Raw genomic sequence first — 21,543 nt, 5'->3', positions numbered from 1 at the left:
TAGCTGTATTTCTCAAAAGGAAAGGAGTTGGGGTTGTGATGGAGGGACTACGGTAGATTTTGAGATGTGGATTCTTCTTTTGTTGTTAAGATTTGTTTGTCCTTTCTTTATTTGGGATTCTAAAAGTTAAGGTTCCTTTTAGATGCATGCAACTTATTTGCTTTGACATTATTTTTTGTCTGTGTCCGAAGGAGGGCTGAAGGGTAAAATATACTTATATTTTTTCTTCCTTCGTCTAGATAATGACAACAACGACAACAAAGTCAGACTTATCCCAACTTAATGGGGGCGCTACAAGGACATATACAAAACAAAATAGGAAAAAAGTCCAAACAAAAAAGGTGAAGGAAGAGAAAAAAGGTTGAGAAATGAGAAAAGAAAGAGGAGGGTAAAAAGATGTGAAGAGAGTGAGGCGAAATAGGCATGTCCTAACAAGTCGAGATAGTCAAAGCTATATGGGTCGGCTACATGGATCCTTGCTCTCCAATAGGCTCTATCCGAGGTCATATACTTGGGGCAAGACCGAGACTAAGCATGTCATTACTTACCACTTTGCCTATGGTCATTTTGGGCCGGCCCCCTAGCTCTTTGAGCTTCTTCAATCTGAATTGATCACTCCTTCTTACTTGGGAACTTTTGCATTATGTAGTTCTCTTAGATTGAATTATAGCATAGGTATTAGTTTATGGATTGGAATATGGGTTGATACAAAAATGTAAAGAAGTTTTCTTGTTGTGCAGACTTTTGATTTCATACTATTATTTTTGGGAGTTTGTGCAGCTATTTGTTTAGGATGGGGAATACCTGAAACAAGAAAGGCTGTATGGAATTCGCTAACGAAATATTATTACAAGAGGGGAAAAAATACACAATAATGGCAAAACAAAAAAGGAGAAAAGTGATAAAAAATGAGATTATTGTCACTAGGACAGTAAAGTTGCTGCTTCATAGTCCGCATCTTCAAAAAGAAAAAACGGAGGCTCTATTGTCACTAAGTCAACAAAAGGTGCATCACAAATGATTCAAATACAAGAACAAAATTTCCAACTTAATGTGTAAAGGGGATAAAAGTGGCAGCAGAGGCACAAAAACACTCCATGTAAAACATATTATTCTACAAAAATAGTCCAACAAAGACACCCCCATGCTCACATGTGTAAGATTTGCAAAGGATCTTAAATTGGGGTTTGCAAATGATCCTAAATTGAGGACCTTCCAAAGATATAACTTTTAAACTAAGTTCCCTATGCATAAGTAAAATTTAATTAAGGAGACCCATAACCTCAAACAATTAAGCTGCTCATGGATAAGTGGGAACCAATTTACTCTGACTATTGCTTTATATCTTTGGTTTCCTAGAGATGTTTAATTTGTTAGTAGGAAAACCATATTGAAGTACATAAATTATAGGTCGAGTCTGCACAAGAATAGTGAGCCAGACCAAGCAACATAGTGTATTGTGGACATTAAGCTGGCCCACAACAGGCCTAGACTGAAACTTAGGGCTCGAAAGGGCTTCCCTTTTTTTGCTGGAAAAACAGACGACTGGACGTTTAGACTTGTGAGGTATCATATGCTAGCATAGAAGGTATTTCATCCTTAAAAGCAATCGATATCACCTGTTCTCCACCCCGGTACGCAGATACAATCACAACCTTTCTTCTCAGGAGGAGAAGACAACATGGAGAATTTAATCACTCTGATGAATAAGCAGCAGAGGACATGTACTTCTCTAGGTGACGATGGAGAAGGGAGCGCATTGCCAATCTTGGAGATTTGTTGCTATTGAGCACTGTCGCCAGTGGACAGGTGAGCTGTTGATCTCCGACATAGTTTTCTTTTTTATTTCATATAGTTTTATTTTTTTCTCTTTGTAAAGGCTAATCTTGGAGATTTGTTGCTATTGAGCACTGTCGCCAGTGGACAGGTGAGCTGTTGATCTCCGACATAATTTTCTTTCTTATTTCATATAGTTTTCTTTTTTTCTCTTTGTAAAGGCCAACACACAGATGCAATCACAAGCTGATTCAGATGAAAGAGGTAGAAACTCTCCCCTTCCCCCCATTCCTTCTCTATCCCGAACTCTCTTTCTCACTTCACTTCTTAATTTCAGGAAAGAAGGAAAGTTGTTCAGTCATACATCTGAGGAATAGTTATCCTTGGTTATTTACACAAAGTAACTTCTTATTGCTTATTAGTGATGGATATTAGACTTAAATTGCTCTGCGACTAGTATATTCTTCCTTTTCTCTCTTATTCTCGATTTCTCTTCTCTTCAAAAAGATGGGTTAGTTTTTCTTTTGTCTTCTGATGAATAATTGCCTAATTTGGTTTTCTATTGTTCTTATATGGTGCTGAAGAAGCTGAGTTGCATGTGATGTTCACTGTTGGTGCAAAAAATACAGAAAGGGCTATTAAGAATGTTGAATTTGTGTCCCTATCTTCCAACAATCAGCTTCAAAATGCAGCTGTTGCACCTTCAACAGCAACTATTGATGGTACTTCTACTCCAGCTTCTGTTGCTTATGGTAACCCTGGAAAATCAGTTTCCAATTATGGTCTCTCTAATTCACTTGAACTTAAAATTTCAATTCTTCGTTGTTCATCTGTTCCTTTTCCCTTCGTTTTCATCATTTATTATTCTAGGAGAAAGCTTGTCCTAGATGCTTTTTCCCCACTAATAAGATTTGTTCCTACAAGGTTTTAGTCTTGAGGTACTGATATCTTTTGCCTTATTTTATTTTATAATATTTTATTGGTATTGCATCTGTGAACTCTTCTATATGTCTAGCTGACATTGAAAAGTATCGGCTTAGGTTGTATTTGAGAACCACTGTGCTCGATAACATGGTGCAAGCTGGAAGCTTATTTACTAGGCTTTGAACAATCAAAAGGGTTGAGTGGACTTTACAAGATCTGGGGTTTGTTTACTTTGCCTTCCCAAAAATATATTTTACTTTATAATCGCATTTCCATGTTTCGGGAGGTATTTTGTAGATGATAGTATCTGTTTGACATGTTTCATTAGTCTATATTAACACGCTATTGCCTATTGGACTATTTTATTTATTTATTTATTTGTTTTTGTGTTTCTTAGCTGTTTTTGTGTTGCCCTTACCTCTTTGGTTTTAGTGCATTTTTTTTTTTTTTTACATTCATACCTCTGAGCATATTGTAGTGCTTATATATTGGAGTCTCTTCCTCTTCTTGTGCTTTTCCTCTGTTGCTATTTTCTGCAATAATCCTAACTGAAAAGGAAATAAGAGTTTTAATAGGTCAAATTCTTCCCCCTCCCCCTCTCTTTTCCCCGCCTAGCTCACCTTCTGGAGTGCATCTAGTACTATTTCTTTGGCCCTTTGGAAAATTAATGCATCAGTGATGTATGAAAATTATAGGATTTTGTTACTCATTGACATTTTTGTTTCTATATTTTCATGTGTTATTGAACTTTTGGGACCCAATGACCAAATCTCCCATGATGTTCAAAGATTTGTTTTGTTTAATTCAGCAAAGTAAATAGTTAACTTTATCTTCTGAAATACATTATAGAACTCTCAACAAACAACTAAAGTTGTGTAACCTTGTGCATTATATTCAATATTATTCTAAGGAATTTATTCTGTTGAAACTGAGTTCTTGTTGGTCCTGTTGGGATCTTGTTGTCTACCATTTGTTATCAATTCAAGTTCTTCTGTGATCAATTCAAGTTCTTCTGTGCAAGTTGGTGATTTTTTTTGCAATTTTGGTTACATGACGATTCTAGTACTAAATCTACCAGTCTCAGCACTTGGGCATGGATGCTTTGCAATATGTTTTTGACAAATCATATGTTGGTGAGAGAATTCAAAATTATATTTTCATTTCTTATGTAAGAGATGCAATTACACCTGATATTGACATTAAGAAACACCCCCTGTAAAGGGGGGAAAAACAAAACTTTGCAATAGATACCTATTATATGAGATCATAGCAATGATGACACAAGTTTTGGAAGCAATGATGACACAAGTTTTGGAATAACATCTAAATTTTTTTTCCACAACTAGAATGCCATCTCTTTCTTCCAGGCTTTACTTGTAGAGAAAACAGTGCTCTTTTTCATGTTGTAAAAGGGGAATACAAGTATTGAAGAATAGAAGTTTGTAATAAGCTGGTTGGTTCAAATATCTTAACTCAAATTTTCAAGGTATATAATTTACCTTCTTGATTGATGCATGATACCCAAGGTTTTGCTACCAAGTGACATTATATACTATAACGGAAAAGGACGATAATAGAATATGCAAGTGAAATTGGGTTATGCGAAAGGCTGTCCATGTAAGGTTCATTTCTTTGTGTGGACAGCTTTCAAAAGTAGTGTATTTACCATTGACCATCCTATTGCTAGAGGTCAAACTTTTCCTAATCTCATTCTGTTCTGTCTAAAGGTTGCTGAATCAGTTTCTCATTTGCTTCCCATTTAATGAATGCAATTTTTGATAGATTCCATTTTCAACTAGGGTGAGATGAGGACATTGAGAATTAAGAAATATTTTTGTTTGAGATATGGAATAGGCAATACATGAATAATGGTGGAAGAAGATATGGGTCTGATTGCAGGTGCTATTATGTAGTGAATTTGAAGGCAGGTAATGGTATCCATAGCACAGAAGAAGACAAGTAATGATATTGACTTAATTGTGGGAGCTCTTTTTTTATTTATTTTTTTATTTTTAATATTTTTTACTTTTAAAAGATGAACCTGGATAATGACTTAATTTCTGCAAAATTCCATCACATGTTGTATTTCTTCAGTTTTGACAGAAAAAAGAACAAATAATATTATAATTTAGCTTAAATGATCTCGATCTTCACGAAAGACTCTATTTTCACATATTGATTATGAGTTTTAAACTCTTCTTTGTCTTTCATGTAGGTAGACAACTGCAGCTCTTCATGGTTGACCGTCTACAAAAATTCTTCTTCTTCTTCAACATGCTTTACTCCTAGTCTCCAAGGATTGTCCTCCAAAGATTGGGTCCCACTGCTCTTTATAATGTAGACTAGGATAAGGGTCTAACCAAGTCTTAAACTGTAGGAAAGTTTAATCAAAGAACAACCAATAACAAGTATAACAGCAACTCAGATTAAATCAGATCAAAGGAACAAGTCTGGAAACCAAGTCTGCCGACTCCACAGTTCAAGGATTCAGAGACCAGAATAGGGTTAACTGAATAGGGTCAGAAGGGTACAGAACTGAGCCCAAAAATCACTCAATACATATGATCAGACTTCAAGTAATCAGAGTAATCAAGCCCAACCAATTGATCCCTCTATCAGGTCTGAAAACAGAACCGAAATCACCACAGGGCAGGGATTAGATGATTTATGATATCTCACTAACCAGAGGTCAGATTAGCCTGGAAATTGGATCGAAGGGAGTCCTTAATGAGAGGAAGACTCGATCCAAAGAACAGCCCTGGGGGATGGCTAGTTTACTCTAGGAAATTTAGGAACCGATGCACAATTAACTCAGAAAATTCTGGACAGAACTGAGAACAAGTACTGATCTAAATACTTGTAGCAGTAAGGCAGCAATAGAGTCTTGTAGATAACCTGGAAGAAGAAAGAAAACACTTGAAGAAGAAGAAAACACTTGTAGCAGATCCTCCCGGGCTTCCCACCGCAAGGAGTCGAATGGATCAAACACCACTCCTTTCCACTCTGATCAAACCCACAACAATCCCAACAGAGACATAGCAGCAAGCTTCTTTTTTTCATTCATAAATCGTGCTCTACTAATGAGAGCTCTCCTTTGTTTATAATAATGATGGGGGGGGTTACAAAATAGAAAATCAGTTTAGTTTCCAAAACTGAAATAGGAAACTAAATAAAAAACAACTCTAGTTTCCAATTCTGAAAATAGAAACTAGAAAAATACAATTATTGAAATTAGAAACTAACTATTGATTGAAATTGGAAACTAATTAACCCCATTAAAGCCCAACTAAAAAGGAAACTAACTAGTAATCCCGTATTCAATCTTAGAGCCACTCTTTTAGACCCATAAAAGTGGCCGAATACACTCAAACCACATGGACTGAAGGCCCAACACATATACAACCCAACCCTAGGCTTATTCCTAATAAAACAAGCCTATTTTGGTTATTAATCCGCATCACTTTACATGTCTCACATGGATTAGAAGATTGAAACACACTTTAATAATGGTTTCCATGTCCAAAACATATCTATCAAAATGATATAATTCAAGGACACAAGGCTACCCTAGATTTTCCGCAAAGTTTTTCATCACCTGCGGTTTCCTGAAAATCTCTAGTTCAAGGCCGTAAAGCTACCCCGGATTTTCCGCTAACCCAGTTTTTCATATTCAATTTCATAATTTTCAGTTTTTTCAAGAGTCCTTTGGTTTAAGGCCTCAACACTACCCCCCAATTTTAAAAATAATTATATTATATAGCTTATTTCATTGAAAATCCTTTGGTTTAAGGTTTCAAAGCAAGCCCCTGGATTTCTCACCCTTGGTTATTCCTTCGATTTCAATTAGGCGACTAAGGGCCAATTTCGTTGTTTTTATCTTTATTTTACACATTAACATCTTTGAGCAAGGTGCTGAAAGTTATTCTCACCTTGACAAAGTGGAGTGTTTGAGGATCCACTTCTTTGACTTGCGACTTTTGCATAATCTTAGTCAAAGAGGGGCATTCTTTAGACACCAAATTTTTTTGTCACCCCTGGGGAACGATGATGAATTGAAATTACTTTGGATTGTGGTGGGATCTTTTAGTTGTAGCTGATAGAATTCTCTTTTCCCTTGGCAGTAATTTGCGTATCCATGCTAGTATTGGATGGTTTTTTTTTTAAAGATGTTTTTTAAATTTGGTTACTGGTTTTGAAATGTTTAGAGTAAAGCTCAAACCACCTTGATTGGTCCTAGTTTGAGCAAAGGGCCCAATTGGATCAGACCCATGGTCAGAACTATACTGACTCAGGCCAGCACCATTTGCAGATAGATTGACGTTTTCCATATGACCGGCGTCAGCTGCATATCAGCTCTGCGATATCTACGGGATTTACGGATTTTGACATGAGACCTTGTTCATATGACTTCCTTGTTGCCTAAGGCTTGCTCTTAGACATAGTTTAAGACCCTAAGAACATCCTACAAGACTCTAGATTCCCAAGAAACGAAGGTAACCCTTCCTTGGCTATGGAGGAGGAATAGTTTTTTCCCAAAAATAGCTACTTAGACCCCTCTTTTATGAAGAAAAGAAATCCCCCAAGAATGGAGGCTAATAGAGTCTTATTTGGCCGACCTAATGGCCCAAGGCTATAAATAAATGACCCTCTCACGTTTTTAGAGGATTCCGCACATATTGCATCGGTACTCTTATATGTCGAAATCATTTTTGGAGCTGTTCTGTTGCTCTAATTTCTACTTGGAAGCCATGTAGCTTGACCCTATGCCCCTCCAACCACCAAGCACTCTTTTGCAAAGTTGTAGCTAGGTGAGTCTTATTCCTTTTTATTTTGGTTTCATTTAATTCTTTTTTTTTTTTTTTTCAGTGAAGAGTTATATCTTCTGCACAGGTCACTGGTGCCCTCAGTAGGGGCAGTGGTGTTGTGCACCAGTTATATGTTTTCCGTTGGTTTTTTCGGAAACCTTTCTTCTTAAAAGTTGTAAATCTATGTCTCTAGTTTTAAACATGATTTTTATAGTTTTTTCAAAATTTTCCTTGTATTTTTTTAGCTTTGTCAGTATGTTTTTTGTCTAGATTTTCACCAGTTTTAATCAATGTTTTCAACCGTGTATATTATCATCTCGAGTTTTTATCCATGTTTTTCAGAGAGTTTTAAGATGATTTTGATAAGTTTTCATAAATTTTAAGTTGTTTTGAGTTTAGGGTTGATCCCCAGCTCCATTTTTTATGCTTTTTCTTCCTAGTCTAGAGTTTAGGTCTAGGGATATTTTTGTAATTTTCTTGGTATACAAATTTTCTATTGTTTATTTCGAATTTTCCCTACCTTGAGATTCTGTATATTGTCTTTATGTTCACATGACCCCCATCCGCATATTTGGACAATTTTCATATTTGAATGACAATCATATATTAGGGGTATCTTGGTCATTTCATATATGTGAAGTTTATATGTTTTCTTTAGCATTTTCTGTGGTTTATTTCGAATTTTCCCTTCCTTGAGATTCTGTATATTGTCTTTATGTTCACATGACCCCCATCCCCATATTTGGACAATTTTCATATTTGAATGACAAATATATATTAGGGGTATCTTGGTCATTTCATCTATGTGAAGTTTATATGTTTTCTTTAGCTTTTTCTGTGGTTTATTTCGAATTTTCCCTACCTTGAGATTCTATATATTGTCTTTATGTTCATATGACCCCCATCCCCATATTTGGACAATTTTCATATTTGAATGACAATCATATATTAGGGGTATCTTGGTCATTTCATATATGTGGAGTTTATATGTTTTCTTTAGCTTTTTCTGTTGTTTAGCATGTTTGTGTGATGATTTTAAGGTTATATGATCCCAATTCCATGTCCCCCATGATTTTGAATATTCCAAGAACGTGTATTGCGCGTATGCCATAATAGGGGTTGTTTAATAATTTCCAGCAAGTTAGAACAGTATAGGTGGAGTCATTTTTTTTAGATATTGGTCCTAGACCCTAAATCTAGGTGTTGACTCTTTATCATTAGACATGGTGGACCCATTTACCCTTCTTTTCACGAGAGAGTTGGAGTGGTTTCACGAATTCCTTTGTCCCCACAATAGTTCTTCTCCAGTGCCCTAACTTGCTGCTGTAGATTCAATTTTCTTTACAGCTATGTTCTTCTTCGTTTGGAATCTCTTTCTCACTCGCTTAGGAGCTGCAAAATTCTTCATGGTTCACACAAAAAAAGATTAATGTTTGGTAAGCAAAGTGCTTTAATCAGATGTGATGTTTACTGATGAGCATAGTCTTTTTGGAAGAATTCTATACGCTAATCCTGGTTTGGACACAACCACTGGAAATATTGGTTATGAGGTTGTAAAATGTATTACCCTAAATTTCATTGATAGACTGTTAAAGCACATTACATAGTTATTCAGTTGTGCGGGTGCGTTGATCTGATATGGTCTGATCTTATCCTTGATTCCATGCCGTAGTTCTTTATTTCCTACTAGATCCACTTTCTAATGCAACTCGGGAAGAAGCTACTAAGATCGCGAGGTTGATAGCTAGAAGAATACTTGGCCATATCACAATCTATGCATATATAGGGGTGAGATTGTACATATATGACAATCGGTGTTAATATCTTATCCCTGTATACGTATTTTTGTGGTTTGGAAAACGCATATGGTTAGAATTCTATGAACTCTGATATAATATCACTAAGTCCAGTATGGAGATCAAATGATTGATAGTTTGAGTTGCTTGGGTTCTATTATCGTATCCATGGGAGGAGTTATTGCATGTCTCCTTTCTTCTACCTTTTTATTTGCAACAACATTAGAAGAAAAAAAAAGCAAGGGGGAGGGGGAGGAGGGTTACAACAGGTTTGAGAAAAATTACTTTGGTATAAGGGATGATTTTTTAGGCTACATAACGTTTTTCCATTCTATGAAAACAAAAAACAGAATAAAGCGTTTGGTGCCAACTTGGTCTTTTTTGGTTTTTTTGGAACGAAAAAGGAAAAAAAAAATGCTAGAAACACAAAATGATGGAACGACGAAACCTTGTTCCGTTATTTCGGTTTCGTTCCAAATACAAAAAAAGTGAACAACTTGGGTAATCGTTCCTGAAACAGGTTCACCAAACACCATTTTTTTGTTTTAAAATGGCATTTTGACACAGAAACTGAAAATTATGTTTTTGACATGAAATGTCATTTCTGGAACTGAATGACTACCAAATGCAGCCTTAGAATGATTCCCTTTTCTACAACTTATTTTCAATGAAAGAATGTCTATGTTTCATATATTGTCAGTGTTGGTTTTTTCTCCTGATATTTGTTACATCCTCATTGAAAGACTGATCCAATGATGCATTCGTTTCAGAAAAGAATATTAGGCCTACTAGATGACAGTATCCTGCAAGAGCTTCTGTAGACTTGTTTCAGATATAATTGAAAGTAAAAAGGGTTGAGAAGACTAACAGAATTGTATAATATTCTGTGTTGTTTTACATGGGAGCTTTTTATGGTTAAGCTGTAGATTTCTTTGATAGGGTATTGACCTAATTATATGCTGCAATTTTCTTTAATTGGCTGATTTATTGGAATTGTCACAAACAGATAGAACTTTCTGCTGCAATTCTAGGTATGCTGGTTGGTCAAAACCGATAGAGGTTGCACATTCCATTTGTGACAGACCGTGTCTTGGAATCATCATCTGGCTTTAAACGTTATAAGATTAGGCAGGATCATGATCAATAAATGCACAATTAGAAAGCAAATACATGCATTTATTCGGCCCAGCTGTTAGAGGTCAAGTGTTTTTTTTTTTCCCTAATAAAATTGCAATGAAGTATTTATTTCTTCTTTGATCGATAACAAAGAAGAAATAATTATTATGACAGATAAAAAAAAAAGGGATACAAGTAAGGCCTTGGCTGTCAGGTCCCAAAGGGGGGAGGTAAGTCAACCCAGAAAAAAATACAAATAGAATAAACAGTTAGAGCAGCAACATACTTTACATTTGTAATCAGGCCAGTAAAATCTGGGATGGATTGTGAGCTAAGTTATAAGCTGGCCCTGGTATTCATTGGGATGAAATGTTTGACAGCATACCAATGCATGAGCCTCTTTATTGTTGTGAGAATCCACAGAGGCTGTTGCAAGGCCATGAAGCAAGCCAATGAAAATAAGGTGCTTGCTTCCAAAGCCAATCTGTGTCTCTGGGGAAGAAAAGTAATTTTAGATACCTCGGTTCAATCATAAGTAAAGAAACAGAAATGAAAAAAGATGTTACACATGGAATTACCGAATTAGAGAAGGTGGTTGAAGTGAAGAGGTACTTCTGGAGTGTTGTGTGATTGATATATTCCACTAAAATAGAGAAGGAAATTTTTATAGAACAGCCATAATAGAGCAGCAATGACTTGTGGAGCTGAATGTTGGATAGTGAAGAAAGAGCATATCATTAAAGTAAATGAGGATATCGTGAAAGCTAAGTAGCAAAACCAGAATAGAGAGAATAAGGAATGAACATATTAGAGATTTAGAGGTAATATAGGAGTAGCTCTGAATCTCTGATACATGGTAAGTTGAGAGTTAGTTGCTTGAGGTCGCATGTATGTATGCAATGAAGACCTCCAAATGCTCTACTAAGTAGGAGTGTGTATACTGGTATAATTCAGATCAGAGGAGCTAGAAAGCAAGGCATAGGTCTAAATGACTTGTATAGTGAAAAAAGTAAAATGCATGGATATTGAAACTCTTATTAAGCTAGTTGTATGGATGTATGTTTCTTTTTATATACACATCATGATTGGATTATGGTTCTTTCTCCACAATGTTACTTGGAATGTTATCTTTCCCCTGAAAGGCAAGGCAACATTTTCTTAGGAGGTAACAGGAAAATCACACTTGCCATATTTATGCATGTAGTTAACTGAACTTTTTGTGGCGTAATTTCAATTTTTTTAGTCACCACTACCAATTGGTATGCAGTATTTTGACTTTTGTTGGCTTCTTTTTTACCCTTGCCTCAATTCTGTAGTCATTCTTCAAACTTGAGTATGAATGGTGGACACTGTATCTTGTTGCAAACCACAAGAAAGGTGGAAGGATAGGTAAATATCCCTACAATCATTGTCTTTGATCGGCGACTGTCAGTCTTACTATCGGCCAATTCTTTCAGACTGGAGCTTCCAATTTTTAAATTATGACCCATGAATGAGCAATGAAAATTGCTTGGCGGAAGTTGCTAGTACACCAGTTTCAGGTTTAACTTGAATCTTTCTTCTACAGTTTAGATTCTAAATGGCTTGAAGAGGGAAAATTTTGTTGAGTAAAGAATCATTTTTTTGTGTATACTTTTTATCTTTATATATATACACCTGCTGGTTTATCCTAATAATTTGTCATATTATATCAATGTATGAAAATATAGCTGACTCCTGCATGTGATTCCAAGACCTCCCATAAATCCCCGACACGATTCTTTTCGGAATGCATCATGGGAAGCTGGCTCAGTATGCATATGTGGACTTGGAGGATATGGAATTAAAATCTTGGGGTCAAGCTTTGAATATTGGCAAAGCAATATAGGGGTAGCATCTTATGGGGCCACATTTAGCTACTGCACAAAATACCTTCATTTTTAGGGGTTCTTCTAAGGTAAATATTTTTTCTTTGTTTTTGAAATATAGTGTTTTTCAAGTGTATAACCATTTAAATTTATTTTCATGACATAAAGATGGTGATACTTCTTGCTTCTTCTATTCATTACTCTTTGGTTTGCCTTTATTTTTTTTTTGGTTGAATAAATAAATTTGTTACCAAGAAGAAGAATATACAAGGGATGAAAGAAGGGGGGCCAAAAGGAGCAAAACCTCAAGTGGGGGCGATGATGCTGGGGGAAAGGCCCAAGAGGCAATCATATGCCTATTCCTGGTAGGGTCTCTGACAGGCCGATGGCGAAGGAAGCTAATTTTGGAGCTGACATCAAAGTAAATGGCTTTCCAAATCTTATCAAAAGATTGGTAATTATAAATCCATCTACGAAGATTATGCTTTATCCAAATATGAGAGATTGTGACTCCAAAAGCAAGCTTCCCGATGGTGTCACAAATAGAGGGCCTCCGAAAGTCATATCAATCCATATCCATTCTCTGGAGAAAAGGAGAATTCTTCTACAGGTGGGCTAGTAGGAAAGGACGACTTTTTTCCAAATGGTGGAGGAGAAGAGGCAAGAGAAGAATATAGGTGGTCTATGTGTTCGATGCCATTCTAGCATAGGCAACTAGAGGGGGGGACATGGATGTGCCGATGGATTAGGAAATCTTGGGTAGGGAGGCAATTTGAGATTGCTCGCCAAACAGTGAAGCTGTGACGCAGGATGTGGCTATTGAACCAAATGGAGTTGCACCAAGGCACAAGGGGGAGCTTTGGATCTGAAAAACTCCTAGGCAGAGGCTGTAGTGAATAAACCGGACTAGGAGGGGAGCCACAGAATCTTTTTTCTACCCTGATGTCCAGGAGGAAATAGGGGGAGGGAAGACCAGAGATTGGCAAGGGGAGGGGGCAATTTCATACCCAACCCTGGCTGCTGCGCCCTATGTGTTCATCATTCGCTAGAAGAATATTTTGGCTGTTGCAGTTGCAACTGAGTACTCTTTCCCACATTTTTCATAGATGAGTATAGAGGAGCTCAGTAGTTGGGACTCTGTCTGATTTTACATTCAAGACTGTTTTCTTACTATATAGAGCTTAAAAGGATGTGTATGAACATTCCTAAATAGAAGTGATTCTGGGGCTTTGAGACATCATAAGTGGGTCCTGTTGGCATGTCTAAATCAGTTAACATGTGCAACCAGTGTTCTTTAGACTCTATGTCATTATTGTTCCTCACCTCCAACCCCTTTGGAAAGGACCAATGACCATTATAGGTTTGCCAATCCATTGGAATATCTGAATCAGGAGCATTCACAGATCCTAATGACTCTCCCTGAGCCCCCAAATCTCCTTGGAAAATATTAGAAAACACCATCATACTTTCACCTTCATATCTTGAATCTCATGGTTTCGCATTTTAGACAGATCATATCCATCTGTACCTATGCATCCTCTCATGTGCAGTTGACTGCAAATAAATTGAGCTAAACCAAAAGTCTGGACAATATTTGGAGGTGATATTTCCTTGTTGCATTGTCAATAAATCACTTCATTGCTTCAAGTCATAATAAAGGTTTGCATGCATGTTGAGAATTTGGGAAACCCTTGTGTGCTTCTCTTGGACTCCTGCTGAGCTGATGTCAGTTGAAGATGAGTCCTACAAATGTTTGCTACTTTTCCCTTTTTTTTTCTTGTTAGGAGGTGTAAAACTTAAAACACCCATTGCATATTTTTTGCTCTCATTGCATCTAAATGAACTGGCATATATTCTTCTCTCTCTCTTCATTGCTGGACCAGTTAGTAATTTTTACAACCTTGCCTGGCAAACATGCAGGAGCAATTGACGAATGACCTGGTACTAGTGGATAGACTATTCCAACAGGCTCTAGAAGCTGGAATTTGCATACAGGTACTTTAGATTCATCTAGCTAACTTTAATGTGCATTTAATCAATGCTTAGTTGGGAAAAGCCTAATCTGTTGCCGAAACATTTATGCATGGTGTGCATCTCTTTTATAAGATCCAATTTCAAAGATATAAGCAAGTTTATGTTTTGAGAACCAAGTTGGACTTCAAGAATGAAAGTAGGTGTATTGATTTCCTAGGTTCTGAAAGCACAAGGTGAATGGATTTAGATTTTCGTGAAGCTGAATGTAGGTTGTTATGGCTGGAAGGCTGGAACTGGCTCTATTTATGCTCAGTTGAATTGGGAAGTATGTGGGAAACAGTGGAAGTTGATTGATAATCGTGCTCCAATGAAAAAAGTAACCAGGCTCTAGTCATGGGCTTTGGTGTGGAGTCTTTAAACATTTTACCTTCAGAATTGGCCAACTCTCGATTAACAACTTAGTTACTCCTAGAAGCTGTAAAACGAACCCTGCAGTAACCCTCTTAAAGCCCATAAAATTATAAGCCGATGAAACCTGAAATACAATTGAGCTTAAGGCCTAAGGCCATTGAGAATTGTACTACCACTGTAGCACAGAATTTCATTGATTGGATGTATCTTTTAACCTACCCTGCCTATAAGAAACTCATATAACCACATGTACTGCTTACTAAGCTTCAACTTCTTGTCATAAACTCCATGCCTGAAAGTGCATTATAGGGTTCACAGGAAATCACAAGTCTGTCGTGCTACATATAATTCCAAAAATAAAAATAAAATGGAAGGAATTCTTTTTCTTCTCTTTCCTATTCCTAGAATTTGACTCCCCATCAAGAGAAGTGCTTTTACATTTATATGTGATTGTAGGGAATGCTATGGTAGCATAGTCTGTCAAGATTAATGTTGTTCATAATCAAACCCCTGAAGGAAAGCAACAAAATGACCTTCATGATCATCTTTATCTTGAATAAATAAAGTTAGACATGAATTTGCATTGTAGTGCTGCAACCCATGCTGACTATAAATAATACTATATTTTTCAGCTTTCTATGGTGTTGTGTATTTGTACTTGAAAATTCAGCATTAGGTTTCTGTTTACATTTTGTGATTCAACTGTTATTGTGCCTGTGAAGGTTTGGCCAGGTTTTTTTTTGTAGTAGGTTTGATGAATTTTGCTTGTGTTACAATGCAGGTCAATCAGTGGTGAAGAAATTTTTATCCTCGTATCTTCGGGGAAATATATTGTGATTACTTGAGTCGACCAGCATAAGCTGGAGTATGGGTATTGTTCTGAGACACTTCTTAAGTTTCTTTTTTCCCCCTTCATTTATTTGATAGGATGTTTTTGCAAGGCCCAACAACTTGTTTCATTTCATTGTTTTGGTGTTTTTACCGAATTTTTGACGAAACAGTGTACTTTTTCTATATGTTTCGCTAGGCCATTTTGAAGGGCTAATGACTGAAGTGTCTAAAATTAGCAAAATGAGCGAAACAAAATGTTTGAGATAACCAACACCTCGTTTCATTTCATTGTTTTGGTGTTTTTACGAAGTGAGCAAAATTTTGAAATGAAATGACCGTAATATGACCAAGATGGCCAAAATTATGTACTTCTGTGTTTCGTATGTCATTTCGTTTCGGTGGGAAAAAAAAATACCGAAATATTTGAGATTTCAGCAACGATAGCACCGAGTTTTTGAACCATGTGTTGTGCATTTTTTTTTCTAGACTATTTATAGGGTGATGTTTGGTGCATGAATGGGAAACTGGTAGGCCAAGGAGGGAAGATCCCCTCTCTTTTTTTAATTGACATGCATACATGTATGTACATGTCATTTGATGTGATGACATGCATACATGTATGTACATGTCATTTGATGTGAATGTATGCATGTATTTCGTAGGTAAGTATATTAATTTTTAATTGGCCTCTTAGATTTGAGGGGCATGGAGCTTAAACGGATGGACTATTTGAGGCACCATTAGATAGGCAACCTTGTGTATCAGCCACATTAAAATCTCTGTATCTATCATCACTGCATAGATCACCAATTAGGATTTGAAATCTTTTTCTATTTCCATTTAGTGTTGAAATCTTTTTCTATTTCCATTTAGTGTACTTTTAACTAAAATTTGTCTAAAATAGGTGATGTGGTGGTCCACATATGGAGATTGGAGACCTTATAGGTTAGGAAGGCTGGCTTCAGTGATGCCTGCAGTACTCTTTAAGAGGGGGGGGGGACACCATAAAGCAGGGAGGAGGGGATGAATTAAAGATTGGGTGAGGGAGATGACCTGACAATGAATCGTGTCGGATGTTGGAGCAGGGTTGCCACTAGCAGAGAGATGGATGGAGGGGACTCTCGAGGCAGGGGCTGTAGAGGTCGCAGCTTGGAGGCTTGAACCTAGAATTTAAAGTGGAGTCATCGTGTGGTGGAGGCTTGCCTAATAGGAAGGGGCCTGCATGCATTTATCAGAGAAGACTTGCAGGTACTTGAGGGGGGTTGAAGAAGAAGTGGCATGAACCTGCTGCTTCTTGGAGAGCGAGGTGGGGGGAGAGTTCCCCTCTTTTCTCCTTAAAGGGGAAGGGAGAAGGGCTACCGGTAATGAAGACAAGTGGGATCTAACATAATTTGGAGAAGATGTGGCATGGTCCTGCTAATGCTTGAAGAGTATACAGTGCATGGCAGAGACCAGATGGTTGGAGAGCATAAGCGATGTTGACAAAGTGGCGGGGGCATTTTGCTTGACTAGCATAGAAGACAAAAATGAAGTTGCTGGAGAAAACAGAGTGCCAGAATTAATCTGTTGGGGAAGACGATCTGAGCAAAGACGAACCTGGCAATGAGGCCAGAAGAGGATCAAGGGGGGAGTGAGAGGCATACAAGAGATGTTATGAGACGAAGAGGGGTTGGGGTCGGTAAAGAAGAATGACCAAGGGGAGATCCTACAAGAAGATGGGTCGATGTTTTTGAGGATAGGTGGAGGGTGGAGGGTGGAGGCTTGGGTCGGGTGTGGGGAGGAGGTGGTCTGAGAATGGAGATGGGCCAAGGAACATAATGGGTCTGGTTAGAAACAGGGTTAACTCAGAGGATAAGTTAAGGAATTTTTCGGTGGTAGGGAGGGCTTAAGTTCGAAGAGAAATAGGGTTTGACCATTGGGATGGAATTGGGTAAGGATCACTTCCTTCGATTTCTCGAAAAGGCAGGAGATCAGGATTGGTAGACGAGGAGTGAAAGAAGAAGAATGGATGCTTAAGTCAAAGGAAGGCGACGAAGATTGGCAGGAGCCGACAAGGCCGGGTCTGGGAGACAACAGGGGGCCAAAAGTGTTGCGACTTGCAGGGCGGAGGCTACGGACAGATGGTCCGAGGGAAGGACTAGAAGACAATTTGTGACTCTTAGAGGGGGTGACAAAGGTCAGAGGATGGTTTGGTGAGGGCGGCGCTTCATACTCCACCTCCTGCCACGACTGGGGTCACGAGTAACTACAACGGAGTTGTGGGGAGGAGGGTAGAGGGAGATGATCTGTTGAGTGTAAGGTCGGTCAGAAATGACTGTCTTCGATGGTGGAGGGCATAATGGAGGGAGTGGGAGCAACAGAAGTGGAGTGGATGACCATCATTTCATCAGGAGTTGGAGGTGAGAGCAGCAATTCTCCAAATGGTGACAAAAAAAATTTGCATGCCGAGCAATGAGGATGAACCCAATCATAGCATATTTATTGGTGGAAAGCAATTCCTTCACCATCCATGACAAGCACAGAGGTGGGAGGAGGGATTTAGGCTGATACTTCAACACATATTCTCACGTAAGAGTGTCTTTGCATCCTCTTGGCTCCTATATCAGTGAAGAGAGGCTTGCCCACAACTGAGCCTATAATGCTTAGGCCCTTCTTACACCAGAAATGCAAAGGAATGTTAGGGAGGGAAATCCACAAGGGAATGGAGCAATAATCCAGTTTGTGAAGTTGCATAAAACGATTCCATTAATGTAGGAGTTTCGGTTTGTTGCTAACATGCCATGGACCTCCTTCCATAGCCTTAAGCACATCTTGTTCCATAGAGAAATTGAAGATGTTTACTCCATTTTCCAAAAGGTATGTCACCATAGGTGCTTGAGCTTTCCATTATTTGTTGAGAGAGCTTTTGACGATAGGGATAAGAGGATCCTTTTGAACGAATGAAATCCCAAGCAGAGGAAGAAGTGAACAGTTCCAAAGGGAACGGGTACAAGATAATCTTGTCTCGTCTTCCTTGATGATAGGGAATGGGGGGAGGGAGGACCAAGGATCAGCAAGGAGAGAGAAGGAGGGGGAGACCAATCTCCTTGAGAGATGATAGAGGCAATATTGGCAGATCTACCCAGGCCGGAAGAGTAAACAATAGTGGGGGAGATCAGTAAGAGGAGAATGCTAGCGGGATGCCATAGGGAGGTGGAGGAACCATCACTTATGGAATGAGAAATCACACCGAGTGGAACAGTTTTGGAGTAGAGAATATTCCAAGAGTGGTCAGAAAGGAGAGAGGCAGTCCTTAGGGAATCATTTTTTAGGACGTGGAATAGACCCAAGAAACCCAAATACTGTTATACTTGGAGGCAATTTTCCAAATAAGCTTGAGGATGCCAATAGAATTAACATCTTTGATTCTTCTCAGGCCTAGACCCCCTTTCTGATTTTGGGTGGCAAACTAGTTAGAATATGTGAATGGAGAGGAACAATGAGATGTGAGAAGAGGAAGAAGATGGAGAAGTAGAAGAGGGAGAATGAGAGGGAATCGATGGTATGTTGGAATAGTGTGTTGTGAGAGAAAACTCACTTACACCAATATATCCTTTACTAATATATTTACAAGATATTACACAAACCTCCCTATGGAGGGAAATTACACATACCTCCCTAAGGAGGAAAAGGAAAATAAAACATAATGTGACAAACTACTAAACTACCCTTAGAGAAACATAACTAATATCTCTAACAAAACTTTGGCTCGAATCAGAGGATGAAGGAAATATTGATGAGTCCGTAACTTTCTAGAGGTAGGAATAAAGCAAATGCTCTATGGATTTGGAGGTGGCAGCAGGGAGGGAGAAAATGCCAGACCAGTAGAGATATATGGATTTAAGGACTAGCTGACCAACATAAGAGAGGAGCTTACCCTTCCAGAGTTGGAGTCTCTTTCTTAAGAGGTCAAGCAGCGGGGAGCAGTGATGGTCCGAAAGTCTGGAGGAAATAAGAGGAAGGCCAAGATATTTAACGGAGAAAGAATTAAGGGAGAATCCATTGATTTGGATATGTCTTGGTAGGAATCAGAGACCCCGGAGAGAAAAAGATTGGATTTAAGAAGATTTATGTGGAGAATAAAGAGGTGCTCAAAGAGATGAAGGGAGGACATAATGATGGAGATGGAGGAGGGATCAACTTTGGAGAAGATCATGAGATCATCCGTAAAAGAAAAATGGGTGAGCATTGAGGGATTTGTATTTAGGAATAGGAGAAATGAGATGAAGATCAGTAAAAGATTGGATGGCATGGGAGAGGACCTAAAAACTATGGGAGAAAAGGAAGGGGAAGAGAGGACAACCTTGCCTAATACCAACCGAGGAGGGGAAGTATCTAGCAGGACTACTGTTGACAAGGGTAGAGAAGGAAGGGGTGGAGATGCAGGAGTACATTCAAAGGACGAAAGAGGCTGAAAGACATCTAAAGGACTTTGGAGATGAAATCCTAGCAGATGGAATCAAAAGCTTTATGGATGTCAATTTTAAGTAGGGCGGAGAGGAGTGAGATTTTTCATCAAAGCCTCCGACAACCTCGTGACATAGGATGATATTGTCAGCAATGCTTCTTCCAGCTATGAAATCTGATTGATGGACCAATTGGATTTTGCTAACAAAGATTTCGACTAACACCTAGAATGACTTCTCCTGATTTCTTTCTCCCACTAAAAACTATCCCCAACCCCCAATTTTCTCTTCCTCTCATGCAACCTAGCAAAATTCTCTTGTTTTTCTCTCTCACAAACTAACAACTCCGAATAAATCAAATACATGCATTAATCTAATTCCTGATGGAATCTTTATTTCATTTTCTTTCCTTTTTTTTTTTTGTTGCATTTCTTATCAAATAAATACGGGAATTTCCATTCCATCAACTAGTACCGATTGATTGATGGGGGATCCCATCACCCGATTTTCGCTTTCCTTCTCTACCCGCAACCCCTTACTCAAATTTCTTTCTTCTCCTGATCTCTCTCATATGACCCATCATAACCTCTCTAGATTTTCTCTCCCTCTCGCACAACCTAGCAAAAATTCTCCTAATTTTTCTCCCACTAATAACTTCCCAAGGACACAATTTTCCCTCTCCTTAGATCTCTGTCGCACGACCTACCAAAAATTCTCTCGATTTTTTCTCCCACTAATACTATCCTAGCCTTCGATTTTCTCTTTCCCTCTTTACTCCCAACCTATTTCTCGAATCTCTCTCTTCTCTCAATCTCTCTCGCACGACCCAACATAACTTCTCTTGATTCTCTCCCACTAATAACCATCCTAGCCCCCGATTTTCTCTCCCTCGGACGACCTAGCAAAAATTCTCCAGATTTTCTTTCCCACTAATAACTATCCCAGCACTCGATTTTCTCTCCTTCTCTACCCCTGATCCCTTTCTCAAATCTCTTCTCCCGATCTGTCTCGTACGACCTAACATGACTTCTCTCGATTTTCTCTCCTACTAAAAACTGTCCCACAACCGCTGATTTTCTCCCTGTCACACAACCTAACAAAAATTCTCCTTATTTTCTTTTCCACTAACAACTATCACAATACCCGATTTTCTCGCCTAGATCTTTCTCCCACAACCTAGCGGAGATTCTCAAGATTTTTTCTCCCACTAATAACTATCATAGCCCTCGGGTTTTCCTTTCCACCTCTACCCCAACTCTTTCTCAAATTTGTCTCTCTTGATCTCTCGCATGACCTAGCCTGAGTTATCCTGATTTTCTCTCCCATTAATAACTATTTCAACCCCCAATTTTTTCTCCCTCTCGCACGACTTAGAAAAAATTATCCCTATTTTTCTGCACTAATAACTATCCTAACATCCAATTTTCTCCCTCGATCTCTCTTTCTCGATTTGGAAAAAAAATCCCGATTTTCTCTCCCACTAATAACTATCCCAGCCCCTGATTTCTCTTTCCTCTACCCCCAACCCTTTCTCGAATCTCTCTATTCTCTCGATCTATCTCGTATAACCTAGCATGACTTCTACCCATTTTCTCTCAAACTAATAACTATCATAGCC

General features: G+C 38.3%; 1 long non-coding RNA gene across 2 annotated transcripts in view; it reads left to right on the top strand.

The window, feature by feature from the left end:
• Positions 1-21,543, top strand: part of LOC122070076 — an 84,511-nt gene that overhangs the window by 21,689 nt on the left and 41,279 nt on the right. Inside the window, exons 5-7 of one of the 2 annotated variants that reach the window (XR_006137662.1) lie at positions 1,643-2,921; positions 14,185-14,259; positions 15,431-15,520. This is a non-coding gene — a long non-coding RNA (uncharacterized LOC122070076). Of the gene's footprint in view, positions 1-1,642; positions 2,922-14,184; positions 14,260-15,430; positions 15,831-21,543 lie in introns of those variants that run through there. The other variant, XR_006137661.1, reaches the window with a different exon arrangement.

The sequence above is a fragment of the Macadamia integrifolia genome, unplaced genomic scaffold, assembly GCF_013358625.1.
Source record: "Macadamia integrifolia cultivar HAES 741 unplaced genomic scaffold, SCU_Mint_v3 scaffold816, whole genome shotgun sequence".
Classification (NCBI taxonomy): domain Eukaryota; kingdom Viridiplantae; phylum Streptophyta; class Magnoliopsida; order Proteales; family Proteaceae; genus Macadamia; species Macadamia integrifolia.
This window is presented reverse-complemented; position numbering and strand designations above follow the sequence as displayed.